Here is a 26,064-nt window from a genome sequence, read left to right as displayed (position 1 = left end):
TTTATAGCTAGCTAAACCACTAACTTGTTGAGAGTCGCATTTAAATTATAATTGATAAGATCGAAAAACCTAAAAACATGTACTTTAAAATTTATCTGCAATCAATAAATACATATGTAACATGAGAAAAGTATTGTTCACGGTTCGATAGTAGTGTAAAAATTGTAGTAAATAGGGGTTTAGGGTTCATAAAGTGACAAAACAAAAGTCTGTGATTCAAATTTCTTGTAGTATATTTTTTCCCCAAAATCCCAAAATGCCTTTGCAGCATATAAACGTCAGAACTGAATGTACTGTTAATTTGTTGCTGCTAATCTTCAAGTCTTGTTTAGGATATACATATATTACTTTTACAAATTGTGACTTGGATGGAGAGTTGTCTCATTGGCACTCATATCACATCTTCTTATTTCTATATACATTTTATTTTATAGTACACCTATATATGGAACAAAATGTTTTTGTATTTTACTGTTACAGTATATGTTTGTCAGAAAATAAGTCCATGATATTTTTTTTTAAATTAAAATAATAAATGTTTTACAAGTATTAAAACAAACACAGAGATTAATCATCTGTTCCAAATCCTATCTAATTTCCGAATCATATCAGTTTAAAGGACATGCATCCGACCTTCGTGTATTGAACAAAGAACAATAGGAAACAAATGGTATGACTGTCTGCAGTCCTTCCTTTCATAACAATTTGACTTGACGTACTGGCCTTTTTCAAATTCATTATATCAACACCCTATCCTGGTGAAAGTAAACAAATCAAATGTAAAAGAAGTTTATTGTGTAGATTTAAAAAAAAATCATCTTATTATCACAAACCTAGCAACGATTCTATCAGATTAACCTATCACGGCTTATGGCTATCAAAAATATGAATTGTATTCCATTGATTGCAGTTGTTCACATAATTATATACTAAGTGATTGTTATATTCAACTTGTTGAAAAAACTTGTCTTGATACAATTTGAAAAATAAGTATCCCCGAATAGGCCCAAAACATGTATAACATCAATTTTCTTAGCAGCAATAATCAAGTAAGCAACAAGATAATCGTAAACAAAATACATATCTACATAAGAAATAAACTATATACTCATGCAAACATAAGGAAATTAGAAATAATAAACATGAAAGTAGATATATATAAAGATGTAGTATAGTCTCGAGAAAAATGTTACATAGCATCTTTTAGAACAAAAAATTATATATAAAAATTACCCTGGGGGTACAGATCCAACAACACTTTAGCAATCATTACTTTAAGACTTATGTTATTCCATGCATTCAGAAACTATTAACATAATATAAAATTAGAATAAATTATGTCATTGTAGATTCAAAGAACAACACGTGTTTGATTTATAAAATAATGAGCAACTTTTCTTCCGCGTCGAATTTAAGGCATGTGGCTATGAAACTAAAACTAACATCATTGATTGTTTTGTTTTGCACACTAAGCCAAGCCTTTGATAATAGTGGGATTTGTGAAACAAGTAGTCACGACGGGTAAGTTTTTTTTATGTGCATACCAAGAAACTAAAGTTAAACCTCCAGCTAAGTGTATATCAAAATCGTTTGTTTATATGTTAAAGAATGCAACTATGCGTGGAGAAATTTACATGTCTAACCTGAAAAGGTATACTATTAGATGACTTAGATGAGAATTTATTCCAATTTGATAGCATCTACACAATAAAATAAAAGCCAGACGTGCGTTTCGTCTACAAAAGACTTATTGGTAACGCTCGAATCAAAATTATAGTGAAAAAGCCAAAATATAGTACAGAGTTTAAAAGCATTGCGGACCCATTTTTCCGAACGGTTTTGCCAAATACAACTAAGGTAATCAAAGCCTTGGGTACATTTGTAAACGGTAATATATATTTCATCGAGACGCATCTTTGCTAAAGTTCTTAATTTGTAAAACAAAATAAGCTTTGTACTCTTCAATGTCTAGTCAAAGCCATATAAACCCGTGACGGGTTAACCACTCTATCGTTTTAATTAAATCAGCAGAATAATAAAAGTTGAAGCGAAGAAGTGGGAATAGAATAAAACACAGGAATAGTAGATGACCTAATAATACTGGTTTGAATAACAAAAAGCAACACAATTATTAAAAATACCTTATTTAATAATGCTGACAGTAAACTTTAAGTTCGTTTGATATACTTGGCCGTGAATTCGAAAATCAAAACTATATAAATCTACCAATTAACAGTCTTAAGATGTTCAAAATACATTTATCTATTGTACATCAGTATTTATATCTTTTGAATGTTGTCTTACATATTGGAATTAAGAATGTAGTCATGTCAGGTTTAGGATTTTTTGTCGTATGTTCGGACGGCTTGCTTTTTTTCCTACGATACACGGTAAAATATTTTGTCCCATATCACCAACTTTTCTTTTCATATAAGACTTCAATAGCTCATAAAAGGTGATTTACCAAAATTTAAGCAGATTCTAGATTTCTTTCCTAACGATTCGAGACCCAAATAATGCCAATCCTAAATACAAGGTCAAATTCAGCCTTTTCCCACCATTGAAAAAAAAAAGAATATCCCGAAAAGGAGTTCCATAACCTTTCAATATTTTTAGCTTATTTTGTTCCTTAACTAATGCTCTTATGATTTACATTATCTATTTAAGTTCCAGATTTTATTTAAATTTCACCTGACTACATCCTTAAGGCTTCAAACTTTACATTTAGCAAAAACAGCAAAAGCTGCAAAAGTGGCCTTATTTAAAGATTTTGCCATAAGTATTTAGATATTAGAAACAGCTTTACCCAACAAGACAATTTGCTACAAAAGGTAATTTACAAAGATGTTTTTATGTGTATTTTGGGAAAAGCTGTTGCTAATATATATTTTGATAAAACACTATGCTTGAAATAATCATATTTGGTGAAATATGTAAATTCCGACATTTTTATGACTTCAAAGAGGGACGAAAGATACCAGAGGGATAGTCAAACTCATAGATCGAAATCAAACTGACAACGCCATGGCCAAAAATAAAAAGACAAACAGACAAATAATAGTACAGATGACACAACATAGAAAACCAAAGACTAAGCAACACGAACCCCACCAAAAACTGGGGGTGATTTCAGGTGCTCCGGAAGGGTAAGCAGATCCTGCTCCACATGTGACACCCGTCGTGTTGCTTATGTTATAACAAATCCGGTAAATAGTCTAATTTGGTAAGTCACATTCGTGAAAAGGAAGGGTATTGTAGTTACGACATAAGGAACATATCCGATATCATCTGTGAAACGTTACATCATAAGTGACCTTTCTGCACTAAAGGGTCAAGATTATCTTCTAAAGTTTTTTTAAGGATATAACTAACATACATTTGTAAGGCTTGAATACGTTTACCACGATATTCCATCAATTTGAATGTAGAACCCTTTTTTTTTTTAAATTTCCTGCCAGTCTAATCAGCTAATATTTATTCAAGACGACAACCTATCAAAAGCTTTGATCATTGTTGAAGGCCGTACGGTGACCTATAGTTGTTAGTTTCTGTGTCATTTGGTCTCTTCTGGAGAGTTGTCTCATTGGCAATTATAACACATCTTCTTTTTTATATCATCAGAAAAAAGAAAAAAAAATGTACTTTTTTTTTCTATGATCTTCTTGTGAACAACGTGTGTTTCAATTCTAAACAATGCTAAATGTTTGTAAAGTCAAAGATATAAGTTACAATAAATCTATAATTAAAAACTAAACAACAAGTATGCTTATCGCTCTTGTGCTTTAATTTGCGGGTATCAGTAGACATAAGTGTTCAATTCAAATTTCGAATTCCAGAGTTGTGTCATATTGTGTGTGTATACCCTTTCGTGAGAGTTCTGTATACAATTCCAGGTTGTGTTTATGATATCATTGAGATGGTAGAGATTTAATTGTCACAACCTTGAATAATAATCATTTTTTAGTCATAACTGTAATACTTGTTTTGTTCACAGAGCTTTTACTAAACAGTTTTGTTGCGATTTCCACGAGAAAACAAATAATGGATGTGTGGGTAAGATTGACAATATTAAAGATGAATTGACGGACTTTTTTTCACCAATGCCGCTTTCACTCAACAAAAAGGAAAAAGTAAAGAAATAAATAATCATTCAAAAGTTACGGAAACATGTTTTTCATTTCCTCCTCCTCCGATTCACTTACATCCCAAACTATGAATAAACTAAATTTCAATATGATTTGAAGTTGTGAAATTTTGAATTGTAGGTTTCAAAGTTAATCTTAAATTTGATTGAACAAAACTTCACAATTTTATCTTAACTTTAGGCGTTTTATACTATGATCAAAACAAATGTTTACTCACTAACTAGCAAACGCAAACGCAAAATAGATGAAAAATTTAAAATACATGAACAGTTATTATTTATAGTCAGAATGTATCGCTAATTGTAATGAAGACGTGTTTTTCAATGTGCCTATGCAAAATTGTCCTTTACATAATCGGTACAAAGACAGGGAATACAGCATGATTGTTATGAGAAAATCATCCACCATATACCAAAGAAGAGGATACAAACAGCTATATCTATCCATATGGTCTTCAACAATGAGCAAAAACCATACCTTACAATGAGCTGTAAAAGACCCCAATATATACAAATGTGAAACAATCAAAAAGAGAATGAGAACAAAAATCTAAAAACGAATACGGCAGACATCAACCAATGTCAACCATTCAATTACATGCTTCAAACTTGGGACTGGCTTTTAACTTTGACAGGAACACAGCCCGTGCGATTGGTTAAATACATGTGTGTGACCTCTCAAACCGTTCCTTAACCTGAGATGGGGATGTACCAGTACACCAAACCGTGAATGAGGTTACCTCATCAGATAGGCAAAGAGCACACACACAAAAAAAGACAAAATAACTCACGGTACCAATTTTTGAGCAATTCACTGTCACTGAAAGCTCGTTCAAAGGCATTTTAAACTTATATATAAACCAAAGGCATGATTTCTTTAATGAGAAACTGTTAAATCCGACATGTTTGTTTTGTATGGAGATGATAAAGTACATAAACATGTTTGAGGTCAAAGATTTTAACTTTCTAATTTCAATTTACAAGGATCAAATTTCAAATTTTAATATTTAGAAAACAATCAAATACCGATGCAAAACAATTCCGGCTCATCGCTTTTGTTTTGTTTCATATTCTTTTTTTATTACTTTCTAATAGAATGTGAGGATGGTTTTGAGTTCTTTCAGGGTTCTCCTTGTAAACCATGTTCAAACAACACTTATGGCAACGGGTGTACGGAGAAGTGTGTATGTACGACTAACCAGCGGTAATGTTTAATTATGTTTTGTTTATCATTATGTATATTGTGATTGACACAAATGTGTAGAATAACATTCACAGCACCATTGTTTCGCACCAGATGCGTCTGTATCTTCAGTGATGGTTGAGGCGAAACTATGTGAATGTTGAACACCTAATACAAACGTTGAAGATATGATAAAATCAAGAGGGAGATACATTCTTTAATTTATAATGATTTCGAAATTTATAACTGCAAATTGAAATTAAAAATGTTTTTGTTTCAAAAATGTGAAAATGATTTCAATGATTAACTTAAATACAAAGATGTATAAGATAATTTAACATTAATGTTAGTATCTCTGTATAGGGTTTAAGAACATCAGTTGTTCGACCTGCTAGTCAAATGCGTTTTGTTAAAATATACTTTTTCACTCATTTGGTCTTTTGGAAAATGTTGTTTGTGCTGTATTTAGACCCTCTACCAAGAAATTTGTTTTGCATGCACACGTATAAAAATTGCGGTTTTTATCCAACGCAATCATAGGATAGAACGTTGTTTTCAATTTAGACTTGTTTATATTTTTTCGTTTGGGCTTGTATTATATTTGCCTTCGGGTTTATTTGATCCGTTCATCCATTTTTGACTCTTTCAAAATTCAAGAGTCTATCCTAAATTGAGGTAAATTATATGGCCTTCCAAATCCCGTTTCGATTCCTAACATCACTGAAGAGACATTAATTGTCGAAATCCGGATATGGTGTACAAAAATCTTTGCACCTTTTGTTTGCGGTATACCATCTTTTCCGCAAGTTTATTGTTTTCTGTTTAGTATTCAATTTATAATTGAGATCCATTTATTACATCGGTGATCCGTTTATTTGGCAATCGCCAATGGCAGTCAGCAGAATTTAAGAACATCAGTTGTTCGACCTGCTAGTCAAATACGTTTTGTAAAAATATACTTTTTCACTCATTTGGTCTTTTGGAAAATGTTGTTTGTGCTGTATTTAGACCCTCTACCAAGAAATTTGTTTTGCATGCACACGTATAAAAATTGCGATTTTTATCCAACGCATATATATATATATATATATATAAACAAGTCTAAATTGAAAACAACGTTCAAACCTATGATTGCGTTGGATAAAAACCGCAATTTTTATACGTGTGCATGCAAAACAAATTTCTTGGTAGAGGGGTCTAAGTACAGCACAAACAACATTTTCCAAAAGACCAAATGAGTGAAAAAGTATATTTTAACAAAACGCATTTGACTAGCAGGTCGAACAACTGATGTTCTTAAACCCTGCTGACTGCCATTGGCGATTGTAAAATAAACGGATCAAAATGTAACAAATAAATCTTATTATTAATTTATTACCAAACAGAAAACAATAAACTTGCGAATAAGATGGTATACCGCAAACACGAGGTTCAAAAATGTGTACACCCTATCCGGATTTCGACAATTAATGTCTCTTCAGTGATGTTAGGAATCGAAACGGTATTTGGAAGGCCATAAAATTTACCTCTATTTAGGATAGACTCTTGAATTTGAAAGAGTCAAAATAGGATGAACGGATCATATAAACCCGAAGGCAAATATAATACAAGCCCAAACGAAAAAATATAAACAAGTCTAAATTGAAAACAGCGTTCAAACCTATGATTGCGTTGGATAAAAACCGCAATTTTTATACGTGTGCATGCAAAACAAATTTCTTGGTAGAGCGGTCTAAATACAGCACAAACAATATTTTCCAAAAGACCAAATGAGTGAAAAAGTATATTTTAACAAAACGCATTTGACTAGCAGGTCGAACAACTGATGTTCTTAAACACTGCTGACTGCCATTGGCGATTGTAAAATAAACGGATCACAAGATGTAAAAAATATATCTTATTATTAATTTATTACCAAACAGAAAACAATAAACTTGCGGATAAGATGGTATACCGCAAACATGAGGTGCAAAAATTTGTACATCCTATCCGGATTTTGACAATAAATGTCTCTTCAGTGATGTTAGGAATCGAAACGGTATTTGGAAGGGCATATAATTTATCTCAATTTAGAATAGACTTTTGAATTTTGAAAGAGTCAAAATAGGATGAACGGATCATATAAACCCGAAGGCAAATATATTACAAGCCCAAACGAAAAAATATAAACAAGTCTAAATTGAAAACAACGTTCAAACCTATGATTGCGTTGGATAAAAACTGCAATTTTTATACGTGTGCATGCAAAACAAATTTCTTGGTAGAGGGGTCTCAATACAGCACAAACACCATTTTCATATATATATATAGTATTGTTTTCTGATTAGCAACACATTTATAATTAAGATCAATTTATTACATCGATGATCCGTTTATTTGGCAATCGCCAATGGCAGTCAGCACGGTTTAAGAACATTTGTTGTTCGACCTGTTAGTCAAATGCGTTTTGTTAAAATATACTTTTTCACTTTTTGGGTCTTTTGGAAAATGTTGTTTGTGCTCTATTTAGACCCCTCTAGCAAGAAATTTGTTTTGCATGCACACGTATAAAAATTGCGGTTTTTATCCAACGTAATCATAGGTTTGAACGTTGTTTTCAATTTAGACTTGTTTATGTATATATATAAAGTGATTACCCTTTTCCATTACTACATGGCAGATGTTGTCATTTTTTAAGATCTTGAACATTTTATATCTGACGAAAGCAATTTATGAGAATATTACCATCACATTTATTATATTAAAACCTCCGTGAAACAATGTTCATTCTCGAACGATCTTGCAAATATTAACATACTTTGTCGGTATGCATTCTGTTTTTTTAAGCCGATCTTAAAACTTCATGATTAAGTAATCTTCATTATGGAAGTTTTACCCTTATCATTTTTTTTTATGATAATGATTCATTTGATAATTTGGAATATTGAATTTTCTACATGCAGATGTGATCACATAAATGGATGTGCGGACGTTATAGCAACCGTAGATTTGTATCAGGGTGAGTACTTGTATTTTTTCTATGTAAACTCTAAGCGGAGGATGCAACTATATATATGTCACATTTTTAAATCTCAATCATTACAAATTGGAAATCTAGCATTCTTACTATACACAAATTTAGATAGAAATGTATAGGTCAATCGGTAAAGATATTGTATTATAAAAACAAACAAATGTCTATATAGTATATAATAAACATGATAAACAAAGCTTTAATTCATAAACAACCATTTTTGAACTTAAAATAATAATTGACCATAAAACAAGACAATCGCCGTCGAAGCGGACAAGCACGTGACCATTTGACGTTTTTAGATTACCATTTTAGATCATATCACACCCTCGATGAATTTAAAATAAATCATTAAGACAGAAAAACATACAGTGAAAATAGAAACGGTTAACATTACATCAACCTATTAGAGGATCATTTATTGATTTTCTTTCAATGAACACAGTAATCGAAGATTATATGATTACCGTATCATGCATGAAAAATCGGAGACATTATAATTCTTATACAAGTCTTACAGTTCCTTTAAAGACTTCCAATTTATAGAAAAACTGACAACACGATAGCCAGAAGAAAAAACGACAAAAAGGCAAACAGTTATCCATAAAACACTACACTAAGAACTTAAGATTGAGCAACAAGGACACTCCCGAAAAACCTAGGTTAAACTCAGGTGCTCCGAAAGGGTAAGCCGTTCCTTACCATCAATAAGTGACACCTCCCGAAGTAGGCTTGTAATAGTTCGGTGACCTATAGTTATTAATTTCTGTGTCATTTGGTCTCTTGTGGAGAGCTGTCTCATTGGTAATCATACCACATCTTTTTATTTTCATATGACGCAGTTACAGAAATACGTCAATATTTAGGTTATTTTTATACTGGACAATCAAGGACAATATGTTAATCTTGCATCTTTAACAAGGAATTAATTAACGTCTCTGAATAATGCTTGATATCGTTTATAGAACAAGTGAACCTAAGTACTAAATATTCATATAAATCATATAATTACGGAGATGTCGTATAATTTCAAATGAGACAAATACATACCAGAGACCAATTTACTAGGATGTTAACCACTACAGATCATTGAACGGCTTCGACAATGAACAAACCTCATACCGTATAATCATCTATGAACGACACTAGCATGACCACAAGTAAAACAATTCAAAGGAGAAAACTAAAGGCATGATTTATGATAAACACAATAAACGAAAAACAATTATGGTAGACAGAAACCAATTATAGCCATTGAAATACAGGCTCTTTACTTGGCACATGACAACTGCTGCGGGATTAAACCAAAAGAAAGTCGTGTTTGCTCTCTCAAGTTTTCATGTTCATGATGTTAACAAAATATTATTTTTCCACAGGTTACTCCAGGGTTCTGAAGTCTGTAACAGAAATTGAAATTTCAAATGATAAACCCAGTAGGGGTAGGTTTGTTCAAATAATTAATTTGCATTTTAAAATATATGATATATGGTATATGGGATACGGAAGGACAGTGAAATGTTTGTTGTGAGGTATATCAAAAGAAAGGTATCCGAAAAGGTAAACCAAAACAGGAAAAAACTATGTACTCAAGAATATCTGTTATGTATGAGAAGTGACACCGTGTATATGGAGATGTTCTGTGATCGCCAATGAAACAACTGTCTACAAAGACCAAAGGAAAACGATGTGAACTATTACAGGTACGGTTTTGAACCATGACCAAGTTCAATAAGCTATAGCATGCTACACTTTTAACAATTCAAAAGAGTAAACCAACTGAGTAATTTATACCTCAAGTTTAAAGAAGTACACGAACAAAATTAAACCAAGTGACTGTTTTTACAACAATTTCAGAGCTAGAATTAAAAATAGTATTACATATTATTATTAAGGTGTGTTTAGTTATTATAAAACCATCAGAAAAGCTTTTCACAGAACTACAATTAGAAGAATTTCTGGAAAACAATACTCGTAAACAGTATTTATGTCGGGAAGTTCCGAGTGTGAGAAACATACCATCACATGGAAAATGTATCGTATTCAATTGTAATATTAAAATCAGATTCTGTGTTTGGAGATGCGGTCCTTTATATATCTATTTACTAATTGTGTTGATTGCTTTCAGATACAGAGTTGAAGCCAATTCTCATTTATATTGTCGCTGCAGGGTCAGTTACATTTATATTTACGACGACAGTAATAATTATGATAAGTCGAAAACGTAAACGGTACACAGATAGTATCAGAATCCAAAGAGAAGACAGAATAGCGCATCTTCAGAGTGAGAACGAGCAAAATGAACTATATTCGACAATTTTATAGTTCTATTCCCTCTTTCTTTATATATATCTGCATATACTACTATAAATATGTTTCGATTTTGAATATTGTGGAGCGATTAAGAGCTTTAAGTAGCATATTGTACAAACACTTTTTGACATTATCATGTGTTAGGTAGATGATTGCATCTTCGCTTTATTTTTTTCATTGTTCTTGTTTTTTTGTTTTTTTGTATAGTTTCCCTTTGTTTATATTTTTAGTCTAGTATTTGACGTATAACCTACATCTCGTTTATTCCAAGAAAGCAAAAGAGAAATATTGTAACTTCTCTTTAAAAAAAAAAGATACTTGTTTACTTGACATTGACATGGTGGATGAAGCCATTGTAATTGTCATTATGCTTGCAGATACCAATAATGCCTATAAATTTCGCATTTAAGGAATCGACCTAGCTGCATTGTATTTAATTCCCATTATTCATATAACTTTAATTGCCAAAAAGACAGCTGTTGTAGAATTCGTAGAATGAGCCAAATAGTGTCGGTTTTCTTATTTGTATCTTTGACAAAATAAGTGTAAATGTATCAATTTGCACACATTTACCTCAAAACTGTACATTATGTCGCAAGAAATGCGATGTGAATTGTACCTTATAACATTATTTTTATGCTTTAACATTATTCTTTCTCGAACGGAAGAAAAGGTATCGAAATAAAACTGTTCATGATGTACTGATTAATGAATAAAGTTTCAAATCAAATATTTTTTTTTCTAACAGAATATTACATGTATTAGAGCGTTTACCAGTCCGACAAAAAATAAAATTAAAATAGAATAAATGGAGGAAATTGAATAAAAAGTACAATTGGTTGGAAATTAGTGTTTTAGTCAATTATCTTTTTTCTATCCATCTATAGTAATTATGTAAAAACTATGGAAGGTTTTGTCCATTTTGAGACGTCGGTAGCGACATGTAAATGTCCGATTAACCTTCGCCTCTATTAAAATAAAATATGTTTACCTTAATATAAAAATAAGGAGATGTGGTATGATTGCCAATGAGACAACTATCCACCAAAGTTCAAATGAAGTGGATGCAAGCAATTATAGGCATCCATAGGGCCTTCAACAATGAGAAAAACCCATACCGTATGGTTGGCGATAAAAGACCCCGACATGAAAAATATGAAACAACTCAATTGAGAAAACTAACGTCCTAATTTATAGCAAAACAATTCACGAAAAACAAATATGACAGACATGAACCAACGACAACCAATGAACTACAGGCTACTGACTTGGGACAGACACATAAAGAAGGCGGCGGGGTTAAACATGTTTGTGATCGCTCAGCCCTGCTCATAACCTGGGACAGTGGTGTAACAGTACAACATAAGAACAAACTATACAAATCAGTTGAAAAAGACTTAACTCATCAGATGGATACAAATAGAAATACGTCTAACAAAATCACAAAGTGGACGTGGACGGGTACATATACATCCCAAAATCAAAACGACACTAAGTACAGACCTCATGTTTACATTTAAAATTCATAAAATATTTCAAAATCGAAACTTTAACCCAAATAAGATTTTCATATCTCTGCGAATTCAAGATCACACAGATGCCATTGAAAACAAATCGTTATTCTAAATGATTCAATTAAAGGATGTAGCTACCATAGCTTAACGTGAAAACGTATAGTAGCGAGCACAGTTTAACCCTTTTCAAAATGACGTGCCGTCTTTTATTTTCTAGTTTAAGTTATTGGTGATTCTTTTGGACTATGCGGATGTTGTATTGTGTGCTACGACATAAAGTAAAGCTATTTAAAAAGAGAAGTTCGGGCGCATGCAAAGTTTCTGTTGTTGTACAATGTCATCTATTTCTCGCAGAGAATTGAAGTGTTGGTGTGATCCGTTGAACTGAGAAATATTTTAGTTAATTAGTGTTATACTCTGTATATGTTACACTATCAAACAGAAAGGTACTCAAAAAAATGGCCAATACCTTTGTTCACAGTTAAAACAAAAGACTATCGGAGTTAAAGTATGACACTAAGAGAAAGGACGTTCATAGATATAACTTAGATTCTCCAAATACTGTAACAATTAAGGAGAAAGCCTGACTATCAAAAACCTTTTACTACTTACATGCGTATTTTCCCCCCTTTCTTTACCTTACAAGAAAACGTTCCTAGGAGCCGTGGATTGAATATCGGCCGAATATTTCCAAAACGTTAATGAATTGATGACGTCATGTGCTGAGGTGGTTTTCGTCCTTTGATTGCCGTCTTGTTGGCGTTTAACCCACATCACCTACAGTTTTAGATCCGTTTGATGTACTTTTAAATCGGTGTATGACAAATCATAAATGAAAGGGTTATTGCGTATAGATTATTTGCTTTTCTTTCCCGCAAGATATGTTCAGAAGATGATTGATTAATCGAAGAGAGATGTACTTACATTTTTAGTACAAAGTAAACAAAACAAAAAACAAAAAATGTTTCCCTTCTCAATCTTCAACTCGCCCCTCCCCACTCAACCCCCTCATAATTCTTCATCTTTATTCGTTCTCAAGATATGTCCAATATAAACGAAGTCTGATTAATCTCCAACTTACTAGTATATTTTTTGTTTCTTCTTTGGCACATACTTGAAAATAAAACTCATTAAACATGTTAAATTTGATCTCAAAATAGTCATTTAGAAGGAATTAATATTTAAAAAGTCGGAACAAATTCCATTGAAAACAAAACTAATCCAAATCAGGTTTAAACTTGAAATCTCCAAACCTTTATTTATGGAATTACGCCCCTATGCCTTTGAGAAATCCTGGATCCGCCCCTAAAGATCTAGATGAGAGTACATCTGAACTGTGCAGCATATCAGAGGTAGTTAATGTACACCTTGGCTATGCATTATCAAGATTATAGCACAGTAAGGACAAAGAGATTTTGCCAGTGTCATGTGTTAAAATATTTTTCTTTTACATTTTACAAGATAATTCCTTTCTCAGACTGTTTATGACGTCTTTACACTTATTCCTTACAATATGTACCAATTGGTATTTAAGTCTGGGTGTTCAAGTGCACAAATTATTTCTGCATGGTTTCTGAAAGGGGGACTCTCTTTTGTTTGGATATACAATGTACCTTTACATGACTGTGATCTATACATTTTATATTGTACTGTCATGCCTCTTATAACAAATTTCACATTTGGAAACACGTTTTTTAGGGTGCACCGTAGATATGTAATCATTCAATCATCCAGATCAATACAGAAAGCTGTATGATGTACATAAATTGGGTAAATGGGACAACAACCAACAGATATCGTGAAACCAGAAAAGCCTACGTTTTATTTTATACCGTATAGAAATTTTTCGTTAGACCATAAATTAAGCACTTTTTTGCACTTCAAGTGTTTATTTTGACTTCGTAAATTCTGTTTATTAAATATATCTCGGAACAGAAAAAAAGATTTTGCAGTTACAGGAATACGGATTCAATGAGATGGAATTATTCACTTGCAAGTGGCTGATTCATCAGCGATGGTTTTAGCTTATTTTGACAAAGTTGAACCAAATTGGTTGCTAAAAGCGAATTATTATTTCACTATTTAACTTTCATTAATAATTGAACAAAAAAAATCATATTTCATTTTTTTTTATATCTCGTAGCTAAGGCCCCTTTAAAAATAGGGGAGACAGATGTCGCATCACCACCTCGTGCAAAGCTTTATGTTTTTCCATTCCAGTCTTTTATTTTTTCCTCATACTTAAAATAGGCAAGTTTCTAGTATTAGTTAGACAAAAATTATTGTCTCCAGAGGTACATGTAACACATCATATACCACACGGTTCACTGTTGAAACCTATGTGGTAATAGTTTCAAAAGAACGATAGTATTCAAGTTGTTAGCCCCACCCCCTCAAAAAAAAAGAAAAAGAAAAGGTTTACATGCATTACAAGATTGTAACACTGCCTCGAAGTTTCTGGTGAATATAATGTTAATGACATCATTGAACAAACGCACGCATTCATGTCGGTGCCTTTTATAGCCAACTATACGGTTTGGGTTTTCTCAATGTTGAAGGCCGTACGGTTGCCTATAATTGCTTACATCCACTTCATTTGAACTTTGGTGGATAGTTGTTTCATTGGCAATCATACCACATCTCCTTATTTTTATATATAAACTAAACTCAGTCCTCTTAGCATTAATTACGAATCTTTATCGTATAATCAACAACAACTATTTCATTTGGTGATTGTTGATCTACACTTCGGCTTCAAATTAACTTTCGAGATTTGGTGGCAAAGTTGACCGATCGTGACCATGATAAACAATCAACAAGGAAACATGGATGCTGAGGTAAGCACGCGTATGTGATACGTGAGACTTTAGAGCGATGCTTTTTCGTTTTTTTTCACATTTTTTATTCGTTCCTATTTGTTAATTAAACTTTATAAAAACAGCTGTTAAATGATTTTGTTTATTATCATATTTCTCTGTCAGAATCGTTTTATACTATCTTCTTTCAACGTTTGTTTTCCGTCGTTGTTTTTATTTCGCACTTACGCAGTGCAAGGGTCGAATTTCAAACTACAAATATCAATTTTTAAGAACAACGCATAAGAAAAAGTTGTCGGCCAGTTACAGAACGGGACGATAATAATTGATCATATTCAATAGCAGTACATTTTAATATGAAAATATAGATAACATAAAGGGTATTATTTTAAAAGAAAATCTATGCACATGTATTGTAGAATAAATATTAACTATTCAGTTATTTAAAGCATATTCATCATATCATCGTTCTTGATACATGTCAGTGAGGGGTTTTTTTAACAATTATGGGCCTTAGTATAACATGTATAATTGCCAATGAGACAACTATCCATTAAGACCAACTGACACAGATTTGAACAATTACAGGTCACATTTAAATTATACATACGTATGCACATCTAAGTTATCATTAGTCCATTATCAAAACCGATTGTTATACATTGTATTCGATCAAATGCACAAAAACATGATATATGAGGTATTTAATCATATCAAATCAAATAGATCAATGGAATATTTCAACATGTTTAATATGATACTATATTTGCAATAAGAATTGCCAAAAGAGATTATGTGATTTTTTATTCTATGGTGTATTGTAGTTCACAATTCATGTATATTGAATCTACCAAATTGAAATGAATGTGGTAGATAGACAAAAGCGGCTTATAAAGTCGACAATAATAAAGAAAAAGCAAGCCGTTGTAGTTTTACAATATTAACATGATTAAGGAATAGTATTTGGTACCAACATTTACTAATTTAATAATGGTGATTATCGTTGCATCTTTGTTTAACCATTGCTTTGACATCTAAATAGGATTTTTTTTTAAATTATGCTTTCCTTTTTCTGAATCTATTATACCAACTAAGGATTTCCGTACAATGGATGTTGCCAAAAAGTGTACCGTATAATGTAAATGGTGTAATGTAAATTACAATAGCGGAAGTGATAAACAACCAATAAGCAACGAGAAAACAGTTGCCTTTTTAACGTTTTGAATCAAAGACTTGATAAATAATTGTGAATATCAACATAATTGTTTCAGTAAATTTTCTACTTAAATTTGCTTTTTATTATCAAATGTTACTAAATCATTACTGAATTATTATAAGTCAACCAGTTTGAAGTATTTAGTCTATATGATTATGATCTATATTTTACTGCATAAAAATCATGTTTTTAAAGTCGAGAAAGAATGGAGGGACGAGTATATTTCTAGTTGAACAACGAATTCATCGCATAATTTGCACAAATTATTTTGAAGTGAAAAATGTTCAGTCGTTGTGCCATACGTTTCAGCTACTGCTTCTGTTAGGAGTGTACTGACCTGATTTTAGAATGTACCCCTTAATATTGAGGGAAAAATCATCGATTCAAATTTCAATGTTGGTTGTGTGTTATATTTTGATGGGTTTATGTAGTTGTTTTTATCGTACAGTTCTTTGTTATTGCTTAAATAAAATCTTTATAGGTGACTTTTTATACTAAAATAAGTTTTCTTAAACATAATGCAAAACCATATACGTATTTACATTTGCTATATTTATCTAAATACATGAAGGCATATCAGATTTGTATTTTTCGCTTTTTTTATTGGAGTGTTTTCTTAGTGGTTAATAACTAAGGTATGTGTTTGAGAGAAAAATAACTTTCAAATTTATTATTTGATAGCTTGCAGTATAAACACTATTTGACATACAAAAATAAGGAGGTGTGTTAAGATTGTCAATGAGACAACTTTCCACTTTTATACTAGGCAATAGTACGGCCTTCAACAATGAGAAGAAAAAAATACCGTATAGTCGGCTATAGAAGGTCCGACATAAAAAATGCGAAACAATTCAAACGAAAAAACCATCGGCCTAACTTATAACAAAACAATTTACGAAAACGAACATCAAAAGAGTTGGCTCATTAACTCATAATTTTGGCCCTAAAAATCTGAAAATGTTTCACTGTGATAATGTAGTGAAAACTTGATGAAAAAATATGTTAAAATGTCAAATTGTTTCAGTTAAAACATCTTTTCACCAATTGCGTCATTAGTGATGTAAGTATGACGTCATAATGAAGGGGAATTTCGTAAAAACCTGATTTTTCTGCAAAATTAATAACAGTTTTCTGAAAAATTAACAGTGGCTCCTACCTTTGCCCACAAATATTCTTGTTAAAATATTCTTTATATACCATATTCTTTTCTTTTCAATAAAAATTTCAATGGTCGAGAGGTGGCGGCACATTTAAATCATTAAAAAGGTGGAAAAAAATGACAGATTTCTAGAAAAATGGTCAAAAATTAAGTATATTCCTATTTCATGCTAATATATTTATAAATATGAAGCAGGTATACAATTTTCGTTTTATATTTTTAAATATCATACATTTAGCAATGCATACCCATTATATTTACTTTAATAAAAAGATCGGTACGATGCACAAAAACTACCAACATAAAAACAACGGATTTAGTGTAAAGAAGTCATATACAGTACGAGAAACGCATGACCTTACGCGATGCCGAAATATAAGTAAACCATACAGAAAGGATGTAAGATAATGAGTTTTCATATATTATGTAACTATATAGCAATATATATATATTTTTTTCAAAGAACAAATTCAATGTTCATACCAATTAAACAATATTTAAAGATGTTTCTACTGTGTTAAATCGATAACTTTTAAGCGTACGTTTATTCAAAGGATCAATTGGTTTACATTGATCGTATTTAAATCTACGGGCTTTATAAACAACATCACCGTAATAAATAGGATGTGATATCCCGTTTTTTTATAAGAATTCTACAGCCAAACTTCCTAACCAAATTCAACATGACTGCTATTTATTTATAACGGCTACAAACTAGAAAGAAACCTCGCCAGTGATTTTCTTTTCGCTTTGCTCTAAAACTCTTTCAAAAATATATTTATAACAACTGTACAGTCAAAATTGAAATAAAGGAAACCTCTTTCAAGCGAAAACCTGTCTTATAAGTTCACTGAGTAGAGCGTCATGTCCGGCTGTAGTACAAATAGTATCTATGCATTTAAAACCTTAGTTCAAAAGAACACTCTTTTATAAGGTAATTTTCATTTGGTCCAGAGGGTCCGGAGGGTGACCTGTATATACAGGTTTGCCTGTATTTTTTCTGGAAGTTGCAAAGGGAAACGAGAACTTAACAAGAACTTTCTCTGTACAGGTTTCTCTTTAGTTAAATCAAAAACCATGGAATACAACATGACATTTTACATTTAATCACTAAAGGATAATATGAATTAAATAGTCTTGTTGATGAGTATGTTTAGCTCCCATATAATGAATATACAATTTATAATTTGCAAATAGTATGTATTGAAAAAAATTTCAATAACGAAACAACTAATTTAAAAGTAGAGTCTGTTCGTGAGGAAAACATATGAACCATTACAACATAGCTGTTTTCCTTTTGCGTACATTTGTTGGAAAAATAACTAAAAACACAAAGTGAAAACAAAGTGAAAACAATAATATTACATTACCTTAAATCTTTTGAAAAGTGTACATTATGCAGTTCGTCTTTACATGACGTACATGTAATTTAAATACTAATCGGAATATATTATTGACATGATTGACGCACACTTAATTTATTTTTAAATACTTTTCCAACTAAAAGCAGACATATGATACCTATCACAAATTGTGCATTTGTATATATTATTTGGCAAATAGACATACACAATTTTTATACATAACTTAGAGGGTAAGTAAAATTCAAAGGAGAAACGACCTTCGGCCTCACCCCCTATGAATTTTACTAACCCTCTATGGTTCCGTAGGGGGTTACTAACAAACCATATAACTTATAGTATCCAATTTCATTTAACGAAATTTTTGGTGTAAATAAAGATACATGGTATAATTGCCAATGATCCAACTATTCACCAACAGTTGACGAGGACGTTAACACATACGGGTCCGTGTACGACCAGACATTGAGCGCAACAGTGTAATCAGCTATGAATAAAAGATTTCGGCATGACTTAAATATGAAAAAAAAATCAAAAATAAATAAATAGCAGACTGATTGGTACCTAAGCAGGTTTTACAAGGATTCGTTTATTGTAAGGAGCATTATACTGCTCAAACACGTTTGGTGATTTCAAAATGTTCATCAACAAAGAGTCTCTGAGGCATATTTATATTGATGCGGGCATCATTTGACATGTATGTGAGAAGCACATGTGAGAAAACAGGTGGAAAAAAAATGTCCAATTTTGTTGGTTCTCTCCGGACACTTCAACTTACACCAACATACTGACTTATAAAAAATAAATGACAACATCTAGCTATCAATACCACCCCCCAAAAAATACAATCGTAGTCAACTCATGTCCGTTGAAAGAGTGTAGCAGTTCTTGTCCGCCAGTGAGTTTGAATTGACAAGACAAGCAATTTGTTTTTAGAATTTAAGCCTGAATACTTAAAATTTCAGATATTATTGCTTGCATTTATTATTGCGAATTTAAAAAAAAATGGACAAAGATGCGAGATAATTTATATAATTGTAATTTCAGGTAAATCTACATACAGTTTTATGTATCTAATATAAGAATGCGATACAACTCCCATTCGCATTATTCACATAAAAAAAAATTCGCAATATAATAATGGCTAAATTTACAGTTTTGTAAGATTCTCAAAATGTACATATTGAGCTGTAAATCTAACATTACTCATGTTAATTAACATACCTTTTGAAATGGCCCTTTTACATTGTATAGTGCAATGAATTCAGGGTTATGGCAATACCTCTTTGATTTTAAAGTCAAATCAATCTTTCGCATGTACAAACACATATGCTCACACAATAGACATATCAATTATGGTCCTCAAAAATAAGAGGTGTCTATGCTATATATGACAAGAACTTAATCAAGTATTAAACAAAATGTAAAGTTTAGTTCTCTATGATGTTTAGGTTTTAAAGTATAAATATAGTGGAGCAGGATCTGCTTACTCTCACTGAGCACACGAATTCACCCCAGCGTTTTTGTGCTGTTGGTGTTGCTTAGTCTTAAGGTTTTTAATTCAGTGTTTCGCTTTTTTTTTCTGCATCTTGTTTTTTTTTTTTTTTTTTGCCTAGGTATTGTCAGTTTCTCTTTGTCTTATCTTTGTAATGTTAATTAATTAGAGAGATTAGACAAAAAATAATGGAACATTTGAATTGGCTTATTTTTGGTGCATATTAATGACATAGCTAACAAAAAAAAAGCTTAAAAAAAGCAAAAACAAAGTTTCTATAGTCTATTGTCTGATAGGCTAGACTATAATTTAATCAGTTTTGCTCCGACGCCCCTGAATTTTAGCAGGCCCTTAATTTCATTTTTTTAATTCAAGCAAACCATATAGTGTCTTCGATAGTCTTTGAATTTTATCAATGTGTTAAAATACAGTAATCATAAAATTTAATAAAACTTTGTTAATTGTTTTATCTATTGACGTAAGCTCCCTTTCGATTTTTATAGATTTTACAATTCCAAGTTATGGGATTTTATTCATAAAATAGGGTGATGTTCCAGGTTTCTGACTATAACTCAAAAATGCTTTGAGCAATTTCCATGAAACTTTGCTGAATTGTTTATATATATAAACATAATTTCCCTTTCAGTTTAAAAAAATTATGATTTCAGTTTTTTTAGTATAGGGACTTTAGACAATAAACCAAAAATGCTTTCACCAATTTTCATGAAACTTTGGTGAAATGTTGAAATCTATTGACGTAAACCCCCTTTTCATTTATATATTTCTTTTTTATAAATTGCAGTTATGGACGGTTTTAGAACTTTATTTGTTCAAAAATCAAGATTACAAACTAAATTACACTTGAGATAGCCATAAATCGAAAATTATTCATGTTTTGTGTCAAATGTAACCACTGTGTGTGCATGTCTTTTTTTCGGTATGGGGGTTGGGGGTTGTGGGGGGGGGGGGGGGGGGTCTTTGAGTAGTGCTCACAGTTTTTCTAGTTGGTCATTAAAATTCTTTTAAAGCATAAAGACAAGCTAAAAGGACAACAGGCTGTCTTATTATTCACCCAAGGCGCAGCTCTTTATTAAACACGTATTATTATATATTAAACAGCAAATAATAATTTATAAAAAATCTCATCAAATAATAATTTTTGATGTGTAGAGCAAAAACTATAGAAGATAAAGAGAAATTATGAACAGCAGAAATTAATTATAGGGGACCACAAGAATTCAATAGCAGTACATTTTAATATGAAGATATTGATAATATAAAAGGTTTTCTTTTAAAAGAAACATATGTTAATGTAGAGTATCACAACAATTACCTATTCAGTTAATCAAAGCATATTAATTCATCATATCATCGTTCATGATACATGTCAGTGAGTTTTATTTTGGTTTTTTTTAACAATTATGGGACTTAGTATGATTGCCAATGAGTCAACGATCCATAAAGACCACCTAACAAAGATTTGAACAATTTAAAGGTCACATTTAAGTTATGCATACCTATGTACATTTTAGTTACCATTATTTCTTTATTAAAACCGTAATACATTGTATACGATCAAATGCACAAAAACATGATACATGAGGTATTTAATCAAATCAAATAAAATAGATCATTAGAATATTTAAATAGGATCAATATGATCTATATGTGCATTATGAAGTGCCAAAGAGATTAAGTGATTTGTTAATTCTATTGTGTATTATAGTTAACGCTTCATGTATATTCAATATACCCAATTGATATGCATGTGGTAGATAGAAAAGTCGACAATAATGAAGAAAAGGCAAGCCGTTGTAGTTTTACAATATTAACATGATTAAGGAATAGTATTTGGTACCAACATTTACTAATTTAATAATGGTGCTTATCATTTCTCCTTTGTTTAACCATTGCTTTGACATTTAAATAGGGTTTTTTAAATCATGTTATCTTTTTTCTGAATCTATTATACTAACTATGGATTTCCGTATAATGGATGTTGCCAAAAAGTGTACCGTATAATGTAAATGGTGTAATGTAAATTATTTTAGCGGAAGTGATAAACAAACAATAAGCAACGAGAAGACAGTTGCCTTTTTAACGTTTTGAATCAAAGTCTTGATAAATAATTTTGAATACCAACATAATTATTTCAGTAAATTTTCTACTTAAATTTGTTTTTTATTATCAAATGTTACTTAATCAATTGGTATAAGATACAATCGTATTATAAGAGGAAATGTGAATTATTATTAGTCAACCAGTTTGAAGGATTAAGTCTATATAACTATGATCTACATTGAAGCGCATATCAATTTTTTAAAAGTCGACAAAGAATGGAGGGACGAGTATATTTTTAGTTGAACAATGAATTCATCGTAATAATTGCACAAATTATTTTGAAGTGAAAAGTGTACAGTCGTAGTACCGTACGTTTCACCTACTGCTTCTGTTAAAAGTGTACTGACCTGAATTTAGAATATACACCTTAATAGTTAGGTAACATCATCAACTTTAAAATGGGGAAAATATTAACTGATTACTAGTATGCAAAATGCTGGAAAAACATCGATTTGAATTTCAATGTTAGTTGTGTGTTATATTTTGATGGGTCTATGCAGTTGTTTTTATCGTAAAGTTCTTTGTTATTGCTTAAATAAAAACTTTATAGGTGACTTTTTATACTAAAATAAATTTTCTTAAACATAATCCAAACCATATACGTATATACATTTGCTATATTTATCTAAATACATGTGGGCATATCACATTTGTATTTTTCGCTTTTTTTATTGGAGTGTTTTCTTAGTGGTTAATAACTAAGGTATGTGTTTGAGAGAAAAATAACTTTCAAATTTATTATTTGAAAACTTGCAGTATAAACACTATTTGACATACAAAAATAAGGAGGTGTGTTAAGATTGTCAATGAGACAACTTTCCACTTTTATACTAGGCAATAGTACGGCCTTCAACAATGAGAAGAAACAAATACCGTATAGTCGGCTATAGAAGGTCCCGACATGAAAAATGCGAAACAATTCAAACGAAAAAAAAACATCGGCCTAACTTATAACAAAACAATTTACGAAAACGAACATCAAAAGAGTTGGCTCATTAACTCATAATTAAACATATGAACCATTACATCATAGCTGTTTTCGTTCTGCGTACATTTGTTTGAAAAATAACTAAAAACACAAAGTGAAAACAAAGTGAAAACAATAATATTACATTACCTTAAATCTTTTGAAAAGTGTACATTATGCAGTTCGTCTTTACATGACGTACATGTAATTTAAATACTAATCGGAATATAATATTGACATGATTGACGCACACTTAATTTATTTTTAAATACTTTTCCAACTAAAAGCAGACATGTGATACCTATCACAAATTGTGCATTTGTATATATTATTTGGCAAATAGACATACACAATTTTTATACATAACTTAGCAAGACTAGTCCCGTGTGCGATAAATTCGTTATACGATTCACTACTGACCTCCGACGGATCCATAGAGGGTAAGTAAAATTCAAAGGAGAATCGACCTTCGGCCTCACCCCCTATGAATTTAACTAAACCTCTATAGTTCCGTAGGGGGTTACTAGCAAACCATGTAACTTATAGTATCCAATTTCAGTTAACGACATTTTTGGTGTAAATAAAGATACATGGTATAATTGCCAATAATCCAACTATTCACCAACAATTGACGAGGACGTTAACACATACGGGTCCGTGTACGACCTGACATTGAGCGCAACAGTGTAATCAGCTATGAATAAAAGATTTCGACATGACTTAAATATGAAAAAAAAATCAAAAATAAATAAATAGCAGACTGATTGGTACCTAAGCAGTTTTTACAAGGATTCGTTTATTGTAAGGAGCATTATACTGCTCAAACACGTTTGGTGATTTCAAAATGTTCATCAACAAAGAGTCTCTGAGGCATATTTATATTCATGCGGGCATCATTTGACATGTATGTGAGAAGCACATGTGAGAAAACAGGTGGAAAAAAATGTCCAATTTTGTTGGTTCTCTCCGGGCACTTCAACTAACTCCAACATACTGACTTATAAAAAATAAATGACAACATCTAGCTATCAATACCACCCCCCAAAAAATACAATCGTAGTCAACTCATGTCCGTTGAAAGAGTGTAGCAGTTCTTGTCCACCAGTGAGTTTGAATTGACAAGACAAGCAATTTGTTTTTTAGTCATGATACATGTCAGTGAGTTTTATTTTGGTTTTTTTTTAACAATTATGGGACTTAGTATGATTGCCAATGAGTCAACGATCCATAAAGACCAACTAACAAAGATTTGAACAATTTAAAGGTCACATTTAAGTTATGCATACCTATGTACATTTTAGTTACCATTATTTCTTTATTAAAACCGTAATACATTGTATACGATCAAATGCACAAAAACATGATACATGAGGTATTTAATCAAATCAAATAAAATAGATCATTAGAATATTTAAATAGGATCAACATGATCTATATGTGCATTATGAAGTGCCAAAGAGATTAAGTGATTTGTTAATTCTATTGTGTATTATAGTTAACGCTTCATGTATATTCAATATACCCAATTGATATGAATGTGGTAGATAGAAAAGTCGACAATAATGAAGAAAAGGCAAGCCGTTGTAGTTTTACAATATTAACATGATTAAGGAATAGTATTTGGTACCAACATTTACTAATTTAATAATGGTGCTTATCATTTCTCCTTTGTTTAACCATTGCTTTGACATTTAAATAGGGTTTTTTAAATCATGTTTTCTTTTTTCTGAATCTATTATACTAACTATGGATTTCCGAATAATGGATATTGCCAAAAAGTGTACCGTATAATGTAAATGGTGTAATGTAAATTATTTTAGCGGAAGTGATAAGCAAACAATAAGCAACGAGAAGACAGTTGCCTTTTTAACGTTTTGAATCAAAGTCTTGATAAATAATTTTGAATATCAACATAATTATTTCAGTAAATTTTCTACTTAAAGGAGTAGGTCCGGTAAGGGCCGATTTTGGCCTCAAATTTCAGGTTCATATGACGAAGGATTTTGGACACTTTTTGAACACTAAAGTGTCTATTTCAGTTGATTCTATTAGTTTATGTGAAAGATTTTAACCGATTTAGTCATTAAAAACGCTCCGATTCAAGCTTAAATATGAAAAATATATCAAATATGCCAAAAATGTCACTTTTCAGATGTTTTTTGTCAAAAATGAAAGTGGCCGCATCCGTGTTCATCCTCAACCTTTATATATGTTATGTATTATCATCAAATACAACTTACATTTCAATATTAAGAATGAACACAAATGCGGCCACTTTCATTTTAGACGGAAACCGTCTAAAATTTAACTAAAATGTTAAAATTGTGAAGATTTCAGTAATTTAGCCTGACTAAAGGATGCTAGTACCCGATATATGTGCATTATATTGTCAAAAACAGCCCATATTTATGTAGCAGAAGCATTCTTCTTACCAATAAATAACTTAAAGTTTACATTTTAACAATTTTGTAAAACTGCTATATTTTTGGGCCAAAAAGGGGTCTTACTGGACCTACTCCTTTGTTTTTTATTATCAAATGTTACTTAATCAATTGGTATAAGATACAATCGTATTATAAGAGGAAATGTGAATTATTATTAGTCAACCAGTTTGAAGGATTAAGTCTATATAACTATGATCTACATTGAAGCGCATATCAAATTTTTAAAAGTCGACAAAGAATGGAGGGACGAGTATATTTTTAGTTGAAGAATGAATTCATCGTAATAATTGCACAAATTTTTTTGAAGTGAAAAGTGTTTAG

The 26,064-nt window shown here is 31.2% G+C and overlaps 1 protein-coding gene and 1 long non-coding RNA gene across 4 annotated transcripts in view; one reads left to right on the top strand and one right to left on the bottom strand.

Moving 5' to 3' along the window:
• The window catches only part of LOC127714683 (uncharacterized), a 230,980-nt gene extending 207,421 nt beyond the window's left edge, over positions 1-23,559 (bottom strand). For 2 of the 3 annotated variants that reach the window (XM_052220748.1, XM_052220746.1), the window contains exon 1: positions 23,450-23,559. The gene's annotated coding sequence lies outside the window, so the exon portion shown is untranslated. Of the gene's footprint in view, positions 1-18,725; positions 18,794-23,449 lie in introns of those variants that run through there. The other variant, XM_052220747.1, reaches the window with a different exon arrangement.
• Positions 4,008-8,326, top strand: LOC127714710 (uncharacterized). Its single transcript, XR_007987882.1, has 3 exons — positions 4,008-4,053; positions 5,240-5,348; positions 8,270-8,326. It is a non-coding gene; the product is annotated as an uncharacterized LOC127714710 (long non-coding RNA).
• Positions 23,560-26,064: the final 2,505 nt, after the last annotated feature.

The sequence above is a fragment of the Mytilus californianus genome, unplaced genomic scaffold (genome assembly GCF_021869535.1).
Source record: "Mytilus californianus isolate M0D057914Y unplaced genomic scaffold, xbMytCali1.0.p SCAF_9, whole genome shotgun sequence".
Classification (NCBI taxonomy): Eukaryota; Metazoa; Mollusca; class Bivalvia; order Mytilida; family Mytilidae; genus Mytilus; species Mytilus californianus.
This window is presented reverse-complemented; position numbering and strand designations above follow the sequence as displayed.